The sequence below is a fragment of the Symphalangus syndactylus genome, chromosome 2, assembly GCF_028878055.3.
Source record: "Symphalangus syndactylus isolate Jambi chromosome 2, NHGRI_mSymSyn1-v2.1_pri, whole genome shotgun sequence".
In the NCBI taxonomy this organism is placed as follows: Eukaryota; Metazoa; Chordata; class Mammalia; order Primates; family Hylobatidae; genus Symphalangus; species Symphalangus syndactylus.
Window position 1 is genome coordinate 134,185,346 of NC_072424.2, and position 17,477 is coordinate 134,202,822.

The following is a 17,477-nucleotide window of genomic DNA, read 5'->3' on the forward strand; positions in this document are numbered from 1 at the left end:
GCAAAGGTGGGGATGTCAGATTGGTGAGACTGTGGGTTCAGGGGTGGGGAAGGGAGTGGAATATGCCCTTCTTGAGGGGACCCATCATGGGCATGTTAATGGGCATCAAGGCTGCACTGTTGAGATGGCAGTGATGACCAGGAAGAAAGTGCGCTGGTGCTAGTGATACTCACAGTGAGTTTGATAGCCTGGGGATACGGGAGACAGGCTGGAAAACCCCGAGAGGAGTAGAAAAGACGATCGAGGCTGGGCACGGTGGCTCACACCTGTAATCTCAGCACTTTGGGAAGCCAAGGTGGGTGGATCAGCTGAGGTCAGGAGTTTGAGACCAGTCTCACCAACATGGTGAAACCCCTTCTCTACTAAAAATACAAAATCAGCTGGGCGTGATGGTGCATGCTTGTAATCCCAGCTACTCAGGAGGCTGAGGCAAGAGAATCACTTGAACTGGGGAGGCCGAGGGTGCAGTGACCTGAGATCGAACCATTGCACTCCAGCCTGGGTGACAGAGCGAGAGTCCATCTCAAAAAAAAAAAAAAAGGAAAGAAAAAGAAAAGATGATAGAGATAGTTAAGCACCTGACTCCAAGGTCAGAATGCCTAGGTTTGAATCCTAGCTCTGACATTTGCTAGCCCCATAAACTTAGTCAATCATTCAACCTCTCTGTCCCTCAATAGCCTCATTGGCAACATGGAACTAATAGCAGCCTCTGCTACACAGGGTGTGGCCATCACCGACTATGTTCATATATGGAAAGCATGGAGAACAGTGTCTGGTGAATATTTAGTGCTACAGAAAGGGGTATTAGTGAAAATAATAGTGGCAATGATAAAAATATAAATGGATGTTTACATTTGGGGAGGAAGAGGAAAGGAAAAGAGTAAAAGCAGCAGCAAAAGGAAACCTAGAGAAACCAAAAAGGGGAGAACTTATCAAAAAAGTTCTCGTGTAAATAAAGAGCGAAGAGGGTTTTAGGCTGGAGAGGTTAATTAACAATAGTAAATGCTGGAGAAAGGGCCAGGGAAATCATACCTGAGAAAATATTCCTAGATTTGGGAGGTTGGAGGCCATTGATGACCTTAAGGAAAGCAGTTACAATAGACAATGGCAAGCAGCAGCCAATGTTTAAGTGAGGGGAACACGGTAAGAAACAAGAAGTGCAGGCTATTCATTCAAGAATTTTAAAGGGGAAAAAGGAGGGAGAATAAGAGAGTTGGCGATGGGATTGCAGTATATAAAGTAGATTTGTTTTAAAGTTGGGAAATCTTAATACATCAAAGGACACAGAAGAGGCCCACAGAAAGAACGAGAATGAGGCAATGAGTTAAAAGTAGAGAAAACTGATGAAGCTGGATGTGTGAGGACGCAGAGGGAATTCAACCATGGCACAGGGAGGGGAGTGTGGAAGAGGGAGGGGCCGTACCCGTCCTCGGAAAAGAGAAGGAAGGGACAGGAGAACATGCAGATAAATACTGAGGTGGGGCGGGGGGGGAAAGTGAGGGGGCTGAATTTAAATAGAAACGTTCTTCCCATTAAAGTGAAGTCCATTTTCCAGAGATACTTGAGGGTTATTGGGTTGAGAATTTGAGAAAAAACATAACTTAAAGAAAAAAAAAACACTCCTGGTTTCTGTATGATGTATCACACGAATGCCAAGGAGACTCAATTACCACATTTTTGTGACCATCTTCAGCAGCTCTTGGTCACATGGAAGCTATACGCAAAGTCCAAGATTGGCAAGTCCAGAGCACAGGTGTTCCAGGACATTAAGAAGAGCGCAGCTGAGACACCTGACCAGGCTAGGCAGGGGAACTGTGAAGCCAGGAGAGACTGTAAGGACCAGAAGAGCAGAGACAGCACCATACTTAAGGTTTTGTTAAAAATAAAAAATACAAAGTGAAGTATTAGGAGGGTGGTTATGGCTGGGAAGAAAGGCAGGGGCGGGACCACAGAACTAGAGACATTAAAAGTTGAGAGCCACCTATTAGGGATGATCGCTTGACTTTGGGGATGAGCTAGAGGGTCGTTTCAGAAGGACGGGTCCCCAGATGTCCTTGCCCAACCCAGCTCTCCCCCGCTCCTGCTTATAATTCTCAACTGTAGGATGTGCTGGGAATGCAACCTCTCAAGATAAGAAGGAATAGTCTAGAACAGCCCAGGCTCTGTTCCCATTCGTCTTATAATAGTAATATAGGAGTTAAGAAGAAATTACTTTGATAGATAGGGTACAGGAGTAAGGATTTTCCTTTTTAATGAAAAGCTGCCCCCAAATCATTTTCTAACAAAGAGCAGCCTGTAAAATCGAGCTGCAGACATAGACAAGCAAGCTGGAAGCTTGCACAGGTGAATGCCGGCAGGAAAAACGCTACCTGGGACTAGACATGTTCAAAATGGCCACTCCATCGTCCCTCCTCTTTGCCAGCCACGTGTACGGTAAGGAGCAGACGAGATTGCGCCAGTCAGGTGGAAAGCTCATTTGCATAAGAAGATTAGGGTGGGGTGGCCAGCCATGCCTGCGCGCGATATAAACGTCACACCTGATCGAACCAGTCTGTGAGCCCTACCTAAATCAAACACTGCCTTCTCAAGCCTGCCTATAAAATCCAGAACTCCACCAGCCGGTCTTTCCTTTTGGAAGCCCCTCTCTTTCACTAGAGAGACAACGGTTCTCCTTTCTCTTTCTTTTTGCTATTAACGTCCTCTCCTAAATTCCTCGTGTGTGTCCGTGTCCTAAATTTTTCTGGCGCTAGACGACGAACCCCGGGTACTTACCCCAGACAACACCACCACTTCAATAGAATGTCCTGCAATGCTTTAGCCCCGCAATCCCAATCTTCCCCAGGATGTAGAAACCCAGAGCAGAGTGCTTTGGGGGTCCCCTGGCGGTGGTACGATGCAGGGCATGCACAGATAAATTCCATCCGCCACACGCAGCTTCCCTTTACCTTGGGAGATGCGCTTGCCAGGAATCCTAGGCTTCTTTTGTTTCTTGTTTGTCTGTATTACAGTTGCTCCACTTAATTTGTTGTGCATGTGTTCCGTCTTACCAGACTGGTACAAGTGTTGGAAACTTCAGATTGGTAACTGGTGCAAACCAAGCCTGCTTCACAGCAGTGGGTGCCAAGGAGCTGCTAGGCCTATCCTGTTTCATCCGAGAGGAAAACCTCACTAATCCTTTTCGTATTTCTAACTTTTTTCTTGCTTCGGTCCAGAGACCAAAATTAAAATGTAAAGGGTAGGATTCTACAAGACAAACACTATGTTTTTTGTTTCTTTGTTATCATTTTTATTATTTTTGTCATTATTGTTATCCTTTAACTTGTCATTTTCAAGACAACCTTTGGAGAGAAGGGTGAAAAAACAAATGGGCTCAGATCCCATCTCAAACTGGAACCACGCTTTTTGATTCTCAGTGTAGACCTCATTAGTGCTGCCTGGGTTACTTCCATCAACAAAAACAACTCTGGTCTAGGACTTCCTAAAATAACAGAGGCCAGAAACTCTTTTCCTGAGCTTACCAAACTTGTGTGTTTCCATGACTTTGAAAATACCTGTGCTTTAGCCTGAAACACTCTTCCTACTCTTCTTGCCTACTTAGAAAATTCTAACTTATCCCTCAAGTCAGTTGAAGAAGTATTTGTTCTATGCAACTCCCACGGATTCACTCAGAGAGCAAGTACCACAGGGACAGTATTTTTTAAATAATGCCTGAGAGTTCCTTAGATCAGTAGCTCATGTCCTTCCCTGCACACCAGCTACCACCGAAATCAAGCCAATAAAGCTTAGCTCTCCGAGTCCATTTTTCTTTTAGTATTTTGCTATAACGGCATATCACAGACCAGGTATTCTGTGTAAATGCAAATGGTAGCAATTCTAGCAAAATACAAATGCTTAGTCCATTTGTATTTTGCTATAACAGAATACCACAGACTGAATCATTTATAAACCAAAGAAGTTCATTTGGCTCACAGTTCTGGAAGCTAGGAAGTTTAAGATTCAGGGGTCAAATCTGCTGAGGGTCTTCTTCCTGTGTCACAACATGGCAGAAGGCATTACATGGCAAGAGCACAGGAGAGAGAGGGGGAACAGAAAGGGGACAAATTCATCCTTTTATCAGGAACACACTCCCACAATAACAGCATTAATCCATTCATGAGGGCAGATCCCTCCTGACTTAATCACCTCTTAAAGGTCCCACCTCTCAACACTGTTGCATTGGGGATTAAGTTTGAACACATGAACCTTGGGGGATACATTCAAACCATAGCACTCCTCTAGCAAGAAAGAACATATGATAAAGAAAATGTCTTTTCCAGGGAGAATGGGAAATGGAAATCTGGACCTTTCTAGCCCAGAAGAGGGTAGAAAGACAAAGAGAAACTGAAGGCAGGTAGGCCACGTTGATTCGTAACATCCATGTGTCATGGTTTCCCACCTACCAGGTAGGTTGGAGGATTAGGTTAGAAGACATCAAAGGACATGGGTTTTGTGTGTGCCCCAGTTTCTATTTGGAATTCAGATGAGACTGCTGGGCTTGGTGGCCCATTAGCAACATGGTGTGCTGCACTGAGTAAAAATGGCAGCCTGCTGTGGTGAGGAAGAAAGAGCTTTGGTTATCATTCTCAGGCATCTCTCGATTTCTGTGGCAGAAGCATCCCCACCTGCCCTGTGGAGAAAGGGAAGGTACCTGATGGTGCTTGCCAGGGAGTGAGTGGAGAGGGGAATGGTAATGTGGAAAGGGGTGAGAAGGTCACCAAATAGCCAAGGGCCTCTGGGCAGCCTTGGCCTTCAAGCCCCAGGAAGTTTCTGTAGTACCAGGGAGCACTCAGGGAGAGCCCAGTCAGCAGAGAAAGACCCTAAGGCCAAGATAACATGGGGCACAAGTCCATCTGTCCGTCACCATCCTTAGTGATAGGCGGGCAAAGGACACTGCATGCAGAGCCTGGGGAACTTAAAGGACAACAAAGGGTCCAGAAAATGTGCCTACAAGACATTTTTCTTCCCCACCTCCACAAGACCATGAGTGAGTCAACCCCTACTCCCAGACACTCATGCCATTTTGGAATAGGTCACAATGAAAGGGAAGAAGACTAAAACGCTAAACATATATTGGAAAGGAATTAAATGACTTATAAAAGTTGATTTATGCCAGAAGAGATGGAGCTAAATTAACGAGTCTTAATTGACTATTTAACTTAGTAACTAATTTCACTAGCTAGGTTGAGATAACGAACTAGTTAAAGCCAACACACACATAGATGTAGACACACAACACAGATCAAGTTGGACAGGGACCTGCAGAAAAGCCCATTATAGAACATAGAGAGGCTAAATTTTCTCTTTAAATATTTGTAAGTTTATGATCCTGTTATGCAAAGCCCATACTATATTGTAGTTGTTTACTGACACATATTCTCACATTAAACTGAGGTTTTGAGAGTCAAGACCCTGTATGTTCAACTTCTAATTCTACAATAAATTCCTGGTATACAAGAAGTCCCTAAAAATATTTGCAGAATAAAGTAAGAGAAGATTTAGGGTTGACAAGGTAGTGTAAGAATAACCACTGGGCAATCTTAATTGACATGCATAACAGCAAAATAGACTCAAGAATCCAACCAAGACAATCTACCTCTGTCTTGGCTTTTGAAGAGCTTTAGTTCTGAGTTTTCTTAGTGTCTGTTCTCCTTTATTTATTTTTTCCTTTCTTGCTCCACCGAAGCATTAAGAAGAAAGGAAAATAGAAGACTTTACCTAATGAGCTCTTCCAAATGTTTCTGAGCATCACCTCCCCACCTCTGGATGTATTTGTAGGCCACTGTAAAGGTACAGGAATGATGAGGGAAGCAGGCAAGCAGCATGGACTGTGAGAAGCCAGGAAGTCAAAGCACACACGCATGCACACAGACAGTTAACCAACAAGTGGCCCAGTCATAACCATATGTTAATGAATACACAGACGTAAATATACATACATATATATATATGCTGAAAAAATATATAAGGCAAGTATAAACTAGTCTACCTGAAACCCTAGACACTGTTTTACCTTATGTTCTATCCAGTCTTGCTCCATAACAGGAAACAATAAGAAACACTGCTAAGTGGCCTTTAAAAATAATCTTTGTGTATTAGTCCGTTTTCACACTACTATAAAGATACTAGCCAAGACTGGGTAATTTATAAACAAAAGAGGTTTAATTGATTCACAGTTCAGCATGGCTGGGGAAGCCTCAGGAAACTTACAATTGTGGCAGAAGGGGAAGCAGCCACCTTTTTCACAAATCAAAAGGAGAGAGAAGAGAGAGCAAAGTGGGAAGGACCCCCTATAAAACCATCAGCTCTCATGAGAGCTCACTCACTATCACGAGAGCAGCATGGGGGAAACCACCTCATGATACAAGCACCTCCCACTAGGTTCCTCCCTTGACATGTGGGGACTATGGAGATTACAATTCCAGATGAGATTTGGATGAGAACACAGAGCCAAACCATATCACTTTGCAATTGCTTATAGGAGTGCCATGATGACTTTGACCAAATTCTGCTAAAAGGAATCTTGTAAAATAGGACCAGGGTCTGTGCAGGAATTAGAATTGGGATGAAGGGAGGAAGGGAAGACCTAGCTGAGTCACAGTGCTGTTGACTCCTGGACACCATTTTCTCCTCCTATCATCCCCCAACTATGCTGCAGAGCAGGACATCGAAAATGTACATTTTCCAAGATCCTGGTCAGATTCTACTCAGAAGGAGCACTCACATGTGATTTGGAAGGCAGAAGAGAAGCGGTCATCACAGTGGTGCTCCTCTGGCAGTGAGGGGAACATGGGGGCTCTGGCAGATGTGCGATTTTGGGTGAGCCGCAAGAGTTCTGGAGGCAGCTGCATCTACTGGAGACCTTACAACCTGCTGCGTTTCTCAAAGCTAAGTCATCTCCTGTATTAAATTCCTTCGTTCTTGAAATGCCTGGAATTGTTTCCATTTCTTTGAACATCCCTGATGCTATGGAACTCAACAGTTCATCTTATTCTATGGTGGAACAGAGAACACATTTTTAGGAAATGCTAGCAAGAGATGAGCTTTTATAAATCCCTCCCCTCCTTAACCCACCAGCAAATCCTTTTGCCTTGTCTTACAAGTCAGCTTGCATAGTCACTTCCTAATCCTGTGATGATCACTCCAGGGCGAACACCCCTAGCTCCCATCCAGTCCCCCTCACCTAACATAAGACGTAGACAGAGACTCAGCACTACTACTTCTTCTGTGTCCTCCGCATTGCTCTCATGGTCAAAGGTCTTCTGTGGCTATATCCTCCCGCCTCAGAGCTTAAACGCTCTCACCATCCAGTCCTTCCAGAGCCTGGCTGTCCCCAGCCACCTTTACAGCACTTCCCTAGCCCATCACATCTCTAGCCAGTCTATTCTCCCTCCTTTCACCAGCACACCACATGCATCATGCCTTGCTTCCTTTGTTCAAGCTTTCCCTCCCCGAGAATGCCCTCGCTTATCTGCCTGGACCAACCACATTTGCAGAGACAGCTCAAGTCTTAGCTCCTCCATGAAGACTTCTCTAACCATACAAAATTCCATCAATACCTTGCTCCTCAGAACTTAAATATTTGAGCATAGGAGACTGACTACCAAGTCCAGCTCAAATTGTTGACCCAGAGACTTGGGAGTTAAATGCATGGCTATTGCTTTAAACTACCGTCAGCCCTCTGTCTCCATAGGTTCCACACCTGTGGATTCAACCAAGTGCAGATAGGAAATGTTTTTTTAAAAAATTTCACCAGTACTGAACATGCACAATTTTTTCTTTGTCATTATTCCCTAAACAATATAGTATAATAACTTATTTATATAACACTTACATTGTATTAGGTATAAGTAATAGAGAGATGATTTAAAGTATATGGGAGGATGTGTGTAGGTGATAAGCAAATACTGCCCCATTTTATAGCAGAGAGTTGCATCATCTGTGGATTGTTGGTATCCAAGGAAGAGGGTCCTGATAACCACAGATATCAAGGGATGACCGCACTACCTTTTGGGATGGTTTCTTGGCAGACACTAATGGCTAAAGGCTGCTCCAGCTTCTACAGTATCTTTTCCACATGGCAACCAGCACTCTTTTTACACTGGATATCAAAGCACACCCCTTCCCTGCTTGGCTTCTCCTATACCATGTCCCCAACATGAGCAACCAGTCACTCCATTTTCGCCACACTGGTCTTTTGCTCTTCCCTGAAGAAGCCATGCTTGTTCCCACCTCAAGACATTGGCATGTGCTGTTCCAACCATCTGGAAAGCTCTTTTCTTAGAACCTCACATAACTCCCTCCCCTTCACTGCATCTCACTTCTCTACTCAAATGTCAGCACCTCAGAAAAGCCTTCTCAGATCATTCTTTCTGCCATGCCCTCTCCTCAGGCTCTGTCCTCTTACCCTACTTTATTCTTCTGTATTTGTGCAATACTTCTACGACGTATGTATTTGTTCACTGGTTTATTTTTCATCACTATAAAAATGAAGCTTTCCGAGGAAGAAGAGCCCAGTGCCTCACGGACCATTATCCCCCTAACAGCAAAAACTGTGCCCAACACATAGCAGCAGCTCAGGAAAGATTTGTAGATTGAAAACATGAATGATTCTATTTTAACCCATCGGGCAATGTTTGGGATAGAGTGAGTCTTATGCTCCAGAACTCAAGTTAGCCCATATGACTAGAAAGCTTTCTGTATCTCAAAGTATGTTTCCAATAATGAATGGATGAAATCAAATTTAAAAGTTGTTTTTCTTTTTATATGGCATTACAGTCATTTTGATGTGACACTGACATAGTTCTTGTTATCTTGTTTCCCTTTTATAACACAATTTGAATAATTTAAGGACAACTCTGTAAGATTTGCAACAATTGAAGGCAAAGCCAGAAAATGTTATTTCAAGAGGCTTATGATTTGCAATCCTCCCCAGAACTGTGTAATTTTGTTGTCTCTTGTGGTACAGGCACGAGGTGGAACGTGTAGTGCACCCTAGGAAGAGGAATAGGAGCAAACATTTAAACATTGCAGACACGTTAACATTGAACTGGCTATTTCTTTTATTGATATCAACAAGCTTTGGCTGCCCCAACATTCAGCAATACTCAGGATAGTCACAGAATTAAAGGTAGCCCAGCCTTTTCTAGCTATACCCTACTTAGTCACTTAAATATCTAAAATCCTTTTATTGTGGCTTTTCTTAGAATGAAAATACACAAATTTTCACCGTTCTGAAGCTAAGAGTGCCATATAAAATAAGGTTGAAATGCTTTTAGCTCAAGTAAAATAACCAAATATAATCTCAAATAACAAACAAATGCCAACAAGAGTGGGTTTGGGGGAACAAATCTGCTTAGAAATTTGTATCCGTTTTCTCTAACTATGGAACAGGCCTAGTCCTAACAGCATGTTCCGCAGACAAATAATGTCATTATTTATGACCTTTTCAACATTCTATGAATAAGAAACAGGCATAGAAAATTTTTATGAAATAAAAAAATATAACGTCAACAATAGCCAAATGTCACCTAGTTAGGACTAGAACTCACTTATGTTATAATAAAATATCAATAATTTATTTGAACATTAATAAAACATAGGAGTTTGTAGAATTAAGAAGACATTGTTTAATTGTTCCGTGAGTGCAATAGCAACCCATGCTATAAATAAATAACCAATTCCTCCATTCATACCAAGATGGTCAGCACATACAGGAAAGATACTACTGCCACAGATTCACTCAAACGGCCTGAGCCTGAGGGGACACGAAGGCCTCAGAGCACTTCTCCCTATACAATAACACCATAATTTATCTGTGAGTCAACAGCATATTCAAATAATATTCATTTTATCACTGGATATTAAAATGGCTTGAATATGATAAAAAAGAATTAGTTGGATGCCAAAAAGAGCAGCCAGATCTTAAGATAAAGAAGCCAAGAGTTATCAAAGGATCTAACCTTAGTGGTCTAGAAGATGTTACAATCTTAGGGCCCCTCTTGAAGAAAAAGAGTACAAAATTATAAATATAGAATTGTTGTGGAAGTATATTTTATACATAATTGAGAAAAGAAATCTCAACAAATTACATACACAATTTAAGCTGATAAATTCAACACAGATCATAAAAATCCAACAGAACCATTAATATTTTTATTAACTAAATAACTAGCATATTTCTATGATACTTTTCTTCATAACTTTGCTGGATGTTCTTTTAACTCCTCTTCATAAGACAAGAATGGTTTAATATATTCCATACAGAGAACAGAAAGATGGCTTAGTCTTTCCTCTAGCATGGTTGATAGAAAGAGGCATTAACAAATACATTCTTGGCAAGAGAGAACCTCCATTTTGACTGGGTTTTGGTAAGAACCAAATCTTCTCTTAACAATGTAACACATTTGGTGAAATTTTCACAAACTGACCTCTGGCTCCATACTAACCTTGTTTCTAACTTGTCTCTCCCCCACCACCAACACACACTTCCGGCTGGGGATGGAGAGAGTGCTGGATTCAAGATGGTGTCCACCAGACGCTCCTCAAGTTGGCATTCCCAGAAGTTGTTTCTCCACTTGCACAGCCAGCAATACTCCATCATACATGGAAGGGACTGCAAATCACAGAAGCGTATTCCACTCCACTCGCAGCAAACATACACCCATCTCATCTTCTCCTTGGGTCATCTCAAAATTATCCACGGTGGCTCCAATATGGCCCAAGAGGAGGAGAAGGAAGAGAAGTTGGAGTGCAAAGACATCGTGGTCTTAATTGACTGAAGTTTAAAATGTCTTCTTTGTGAAAGTTTTAAAAATCAAATATCAATGTGTGAATACATGTCTGGGGCCTCTCCCAGAGCCTTGGGAAGCGTTCCTTACAAATGACAGGCCTGACAATTACACTTGGGCAGTTTCACAGTACAGCTACATCATTCAGAAGATGAAGATTAAAGAAAGAATCCCAGAGTTGAAATAGAAGATTGGTCAGAACTGGAGAGGCAGAGTGAATTAGCACAGCCACCCTTCTGCCTGCACCACAACCTGTCTCACGTGGGCATCCCAGAATGTGTCAGGGACAATGAGCACCCAGACAGAGATTGTTGGAAAAAAATCAAAGAAAAAATATGCTAAATCATGTTATATTACCATTTTGTAGGTAAAATGGTCAAATATCTATATTTTATATGGTTTGACCTAGTACTTATTATCCATATTCAGTTAATGCACCATGTGCCATATTTTTGGCACTCCTAGGCATTGTCATGGGTTGAATTGTATCCCCACAAAAAAGATGCAATGGACAAACTCCAAATATCTCAGAAGGTGACCTTATTTGGAGATGGAGTCTACAGAAGTAATCTAGTTGAGATGAGGCCATTAAGGTGGACTCTAATCCAAAACAACTAGTGTCCTTTTAAAAAGGGGGGATTTGGACACAGAGACAGACGTGCATAGAGGGAAGATGATGTGAAGAGACAGAGAGAATATCATCTGCAACCCAAGGCTATCAGAAGCTAGGAGAGAGGAATGGAACAGATCCTTCCCTCACAACCCTCAGAAGCCAACCCTGCTAACACCTGGACCTCAGACTTCCAGCCTCCAGAACTGCAAGAGAACACAATTCTTTTGTTTATGCCACGCTGTTAACAGCACTTTGTTATGACAACCCTAGGAAACTAACCTAGGCATTGACTCCTTAAAGCTTCACTATGCTCCTCTAAGGTGAGTGCTGTTACTAGTACATAAATTTCAGAAAACTGCAGCTCAGAGAAGCTAAGAACAGTGTCCAAGTTCACAGACATAGCAGGGAATAAAACTGGGCTTTGAACCCCAGAAGCCTGGCTCCAGGCTCACTCTTATGATCTCCACACAGTGCTAGCTCAGTGGACTTACATTTGCATTCAGTAATTATTACTTTTTGAGATGGAGTCTTGCTATGTTACCCAGGCTGGAGTGCAGTGGTGTGATCTCAGCTCATTGCAACCTCCACCTCCCAGGTTCAAGCAATTCTCCTGTCTCAGCCTCTTGAGCACCTGAGATTACAGGTGCGCACCACCCTGCCTGGCTAATTTTTGTATTTTGAGTAGAGACAGGGTTTTGCCATGTTGGCCAGGCTGGTCTCAAACTCCTGGCCTCAGGTGATCTATCAGCCTTGGCCTCCCAAAGTGCTGGGATTACAGGCGTGAGCCACCGTGCCCAGCCCAGTAATTATTTTTAATTAGCAACATCCATGGATAATGTGAAGAACATTTTTAAGGCCCTGAAAACCACTTATTGTCTGAAATACTATTTTTTAAATATCCACTAAAATCCTGTTTGCGAGACAGTAAGTTTCCCTCAACTAAGGATAATTGGCACCAAAATGGGAATGGTGCCAATTCACTTAAAGTGAATACAGAGAGAGACTAAAACTAGTGATAAATAATGATGGGAAGAGATAGTTTCTAAAACTTTATTTTGGGTGAAAACTAAGAAATAATGCATTAATTCTCAGGACGAACAAAAACAAACATTTGAGAAACAGGTAAATTGTACTAAATTTCTAATAGATTTATCTAATGCCCTTTATTTCATGTTTGATTTTCATAGCTTGATTATAAAGAAGGTCATTTTACCAAAACAAATTAATGAGTCATTAATTTTTCCAGTGGCATCTCTTATTGTTTGGAGATTCAGAATTTTCATTTTGGAGAATCCATCTAGTTTTCATCCTTATTGAGTTTTTCTTCTTTAGTTCTCAAGTAGGTTAACTCTCCTGGAATCTCATTTGTAAATGACTTTGAGTAGTAATGCTTTGAGCTGTTCTCCAACCTCACTTCCATGGACTTTATGAAATCCCACCTCTTTCACAAGAATTGCAGTTTCCCTTTGTAGTTGAAACACATTGTGCTGTCAGGGGTTCACAACTTGATGAGTTCAGAGGGACTATGGACCAGAAAGACACCAAGCTCGCAAAGCACACAGATGAGATGGATATAAATAGATGTTATATGATGTGTACCAGATGCTGAAATGGGGACTGATATTATGTATTATTGCAAAATGTGGTTTCCTGGGGAACTTCAAATGTAAGGGACTCTGATAATCAAAACAAAAAATGAGAGGCCGCCCATGTCTTTGCTTAGAACATAATTTCCCAAAGTATATTCCCGTGAACTATAATTCCTGGAGATGTGATTAGTAGGGATAAGTAGGAAGTATGGGTAAGTTATGGCTAATCACTTCTGGGAAACACAGAGTTAAACACAGATCAATGAATTTGAATGCTTTGAGAATTCCCTGAGACTACGATGTACTAATAATGTGCATTTTGAATCTCCAAGAGCTACATACAATATGTAATGTTTCCCAAATGTGTAAATTTGTTTAAAACTGTCTTCTCTAGCATTGGATAGGACAAGTCTTCAGGAGAGCATATTTCAGAAGACGGTGACTTAGAAAACCCCTTTCTGTGTATCTGACACAAGATTATACTTTAGCAAACTTAAGGTGAATGACCATAAACTCTACTCTAGGATGTCCAAATTAGTATGACTTCATTCTTTTAAATAACAATGCCCAGAGCTCAGCTTCAAATTGTTTTGAGATTAGGACCATGGAATATCATAGGAAAAGCACTAGACTAAAAGAATTTACATAGTGCTCATGACCTGGGGGCCTTGGCTTCTCATTAGCCATTGGGGTAGGGTGGTGAATCCCTAAGGCTCCCTGCAGTACGTAGAACCAGAATAGAGAAAGAAGATTCGGAGTAGCAGAGAATGCTAAGGACAGGTAGGGGAGGACCCCATCAATGCTGGTGCCTTTAAAACCAATCATTTCAGAAGTCACAGAACTGAAAACGCAAGATTTCTTCCCTTTTGTAATGCCTGGACCAGTTTGTAATAGCAGAGAGGCCACCAATAGGCTGATTTCTTTGCAAAGCAATTCGCCTATTTTAAGGGATTTTTTTTTTAAGTTGATCAAGCCTTAGGCAAGGGTAGACGCAGAAGTGAAGAAGGGAGAAGAGGTGCTACCAAGAAGGATGGTGGAGGATGCCAAGCCCATGACTGAGGAGTAAAGCAGCTGAGAAACAAAGTAATGCTGGTGACACTGCTCATGTCTATGGGAACCAACAGCAAATTAAACAACAGAGCAAAATGATCTAGTCATTTACTCACTCACACCACAGTGAGTAGAGAGGTTCCATGTTAGCATCATGTTAGTAAAGAGCCATTAAATTTAAAACTTCACATCTCTCTCTTTGTTTACCTGTTATTTACCATTTCTACCCTGCTCACATCCTCAAGGTGAAGTGAGTTGTCTTAAATTATTAAGTCATATACAAAAATTCAAGGTAAAAGATCAAAACCAATTAAGAGGCAGGCATCTGGGTTTAATTAGTCACTGCAACTGAGCACATCAGCAGGCTTACTATCAGCTAGCACTGGCTTCCTAGTAAAAGGAAGTATCTAAGTTCACCGACATGAGATTAATTTATTTTCCAGGTACTACATTCCAAGAAGGCTCGATTGCTGGTGTGTTTACATAAAAAGGGATAGACAAGGAAAGTCTTCATCTCTAATGTTGGTCCCACTCCACACCTTTCATTTCTCCTTCGGCCCGAACTCTGCATCAAGGCCTCTCACAAAAGTTGCTGTCGCCTGGTATTTACCTATCCCATTCTGCAGAATCTCCAGAAAAGAGTTACAGGTTAAAGAAGCCTCCAGCTTCTTCTGCTATCTCTCTGGAGGGTGAAATATGGGACTTAGGGTACCTTCCCCTTAGGAGGAGCAATGGATCTGGATTCTGAAACAGGTCATTACCTGGGGTGGAGAGGTGAGGGGCTGAAGCTTCAAGCTGGCTCTGATCTAGGCTCTGACAATCGAGGTGTCTGGATCACCCAGAGAGATTCAATATGAGAGAAAAACAGTCTTGGATTTAGGCCTGTTTTCTTTCTTGCGTTGTATCTCTCAGTAACTTAATGCTGCTAGGTTGCAGGAGCTGTATGCTTTTGCTAAAGAGTCACATGAATATGAATGCTAAGTCACGCCACACCAAAAAAAAGTTACAAGCAAAACCTTAAGTGATCATCATCACAACACTTATAAGGCATCCTACAGGTGTCTTTCATTAACTAACCCCTCTCAGGGGCTTACTATCACATCACTCCAATTTGGAAATATTTGGAAAACTAAGATAACAAAATGTGTATTTGTTAACTTGTGTGTTTTTTCTTCTCAACATCTACTAGAGGCAGGGAAAGATTTTAGAGACACTAGAAGAATAAATGAGCAAAATATTCTTTGGACTGTCCCCTTCAAATTAAAAATAAATTAAAATTAAAACAAATTAAAATTAAAACTCTGTTGACCTTTTGGCAAATTCTTAGTTGTTTTTAGAGTTGACAACCCTGACAAGGGCCTCTGTATCAAGAAGTCACAGAGTTAATTAAAGAGGAATCTCTTCAGATGATTAGAATTGATAAGCTGAGGTTCTGTGAGGAATGACAGTTAAGAGCATGTTAAGTTATTATGAAAAATGGGAAGAATCTCTGAGTCTTCGTTCGATGCCAGATGCAGAACTGAACACCTTCTGAGAAAACAAAGGAGCCTGGTTCTCAACTTCATGAAATGCCAGCCCGGAAGCACACCCAGTGTGATCCCCTGATGGCCAGGAGCAGTTCTCAACTCCAGCACTCTTGAAATTTGGGGCCAGATAATTCTTAGGCTGGGGGAGGGGCACTGACTGTCTTGTGCATAGGAGGATGTGGGATGTTTGGCACCTTACTACACACCCACTATGTGTCAGCAGTACTCTACCCAGTTGTGAAAAGCAACAATGTCAATGTCTCCTGGGGGTAGGGAGAATAACAACCCCAATTGAGAACCACTGGCCCAAAGCCAGGGCCAAAGCCTTTTATAAAAACTGGATTTGAAATCCGCTCAAGTACCCTGACAGATTTTGGATTGCAACCCCCAGATTTCTGAGCCAAAGAAGGAAAGAAAATATTTTGGTCCGAAATTTTTAAGGTTAAGACTTACTGCCTGGGTACCTCAATGATTTTGAAATCCCAATATGGCCCCAGGATAATTTCAGATTGTCAATAGCTCTAAATTCTGATGAGCCCACCAGGCTGTTAGCTGCCATAGGTACCTGCAAGAACCACAAAAATAGTCTCTAACATGAATAGAGCTTCACATGCTACCCAGAATTTTTACATTTGTCATCTTATTTAAGTCTGCATGAGTTATTCATTTAGAATTTCCCAGTTAGGACAAAGTCTAGCTTATCTCTGCGGAATCTTGGCCAGCCACAATAATTTTAGTTTTCATATAGTAGATGCTTTCTGATGATAATCAGGAAAAGAGCTCATCAGTGTTTTATGGTCATTCCAATAGGTGATACGAAGATTATGCCATCAACATGGAAGTGGATGAATATCTTCCCAGTTGCAATGACAGGCAGAGAAACATCCAGATTATCTAATTGTCACACGGTTACTCAAATACACATTTAATAAAAGAATGGCATTGTTTCACACCACTTAGATTGGATTTTGATCTGACAAAAGACATTTCTTTCCCCCTTAGATTTTGATAATAGTATTGTGAGTTGGACTTTGAGAAACACTAGCCTGAGTTACATGATGAAGTTTGAGAGACTGGCCCATAAAAAAAAAAAAAATCTGCCTACATATTAAAGACCAGCAAAACAAAAATAAGCATTAAGAAAACTTCCATGTTGTTCTCAATCATTTTATCAGCGGCCTGAGAATACAGCAATGATCAGCGTTTAACTAGTTTTGCATAAAATCTAAAATGTTTTAGGATTAGGTTAAACTCAAGGCTACAATTTACATAAATGTCCCACAGAGTGCTGACTCTGTAATTTATGTGCAATTGAGATTCTCCCTATCCGATCCTGATAGAAAAATGCCTGAAGAGTTAATTTAGCAAAGATTGAGGCCATGCCTCAGGGGAGGCTCTAAACTCTGTGGGACAGAAAGAAAGAACCTCCTGGGACACTTTTAAGGTGAAAGAAGGGCTTTTAACATGCAGCTGGTTTACTGCATTCCAGATAATAAGAGGCCAGAAATATGTAACACACGGCAGGACTCTAGTAGAGAAGTCCAGTATAATTAGTCATCTGATCATCAACAAAGATTTAGGCTCCTGCAATTACAGACTCCATTGCTGGGGTGGCAATATCCCCAAATCTGCATTTAGTATTGTTTCTGACAAGCAAACTCAAAGACTCCCTCCAAAATCTATTATAACCTGATTTTTGAAAAGGATAAGTTGCTTATAAAAACATTTGAACTTAATAAGTTTACATATGACTCATCTGGGTTCCGATTGCAGTATTATCTTGATAGCACCGCCAGGCTGCATGGTTTACAGGCAGGCTTCATCCAGCAGGGAGACAGATGGGCCCATTTACTGCCCAGAAATGGAGCCTTCC

General features: G+C 41.6%; 1 non-coding gene across 1 annotated transcript; it reads left to right on the forward strand.

Annotated features, from left to right (window-relative positions):
• The first annotated feature begins 15,479 nt into the window (after window positions 1–15,479).
• LOC129478108 (small nucleolar RNA SNORD28) lies at window positions 15,480–15,553 on the forward strand. The gene has a single exon (XR_008656270.1). It is a non-coding gene; the product is annotated as a small nucleolar RNA SNORD28 (small nucleolar RNA).
• Window positions 15,554–17,477: the final 1,924 nt, after the last annotated feature.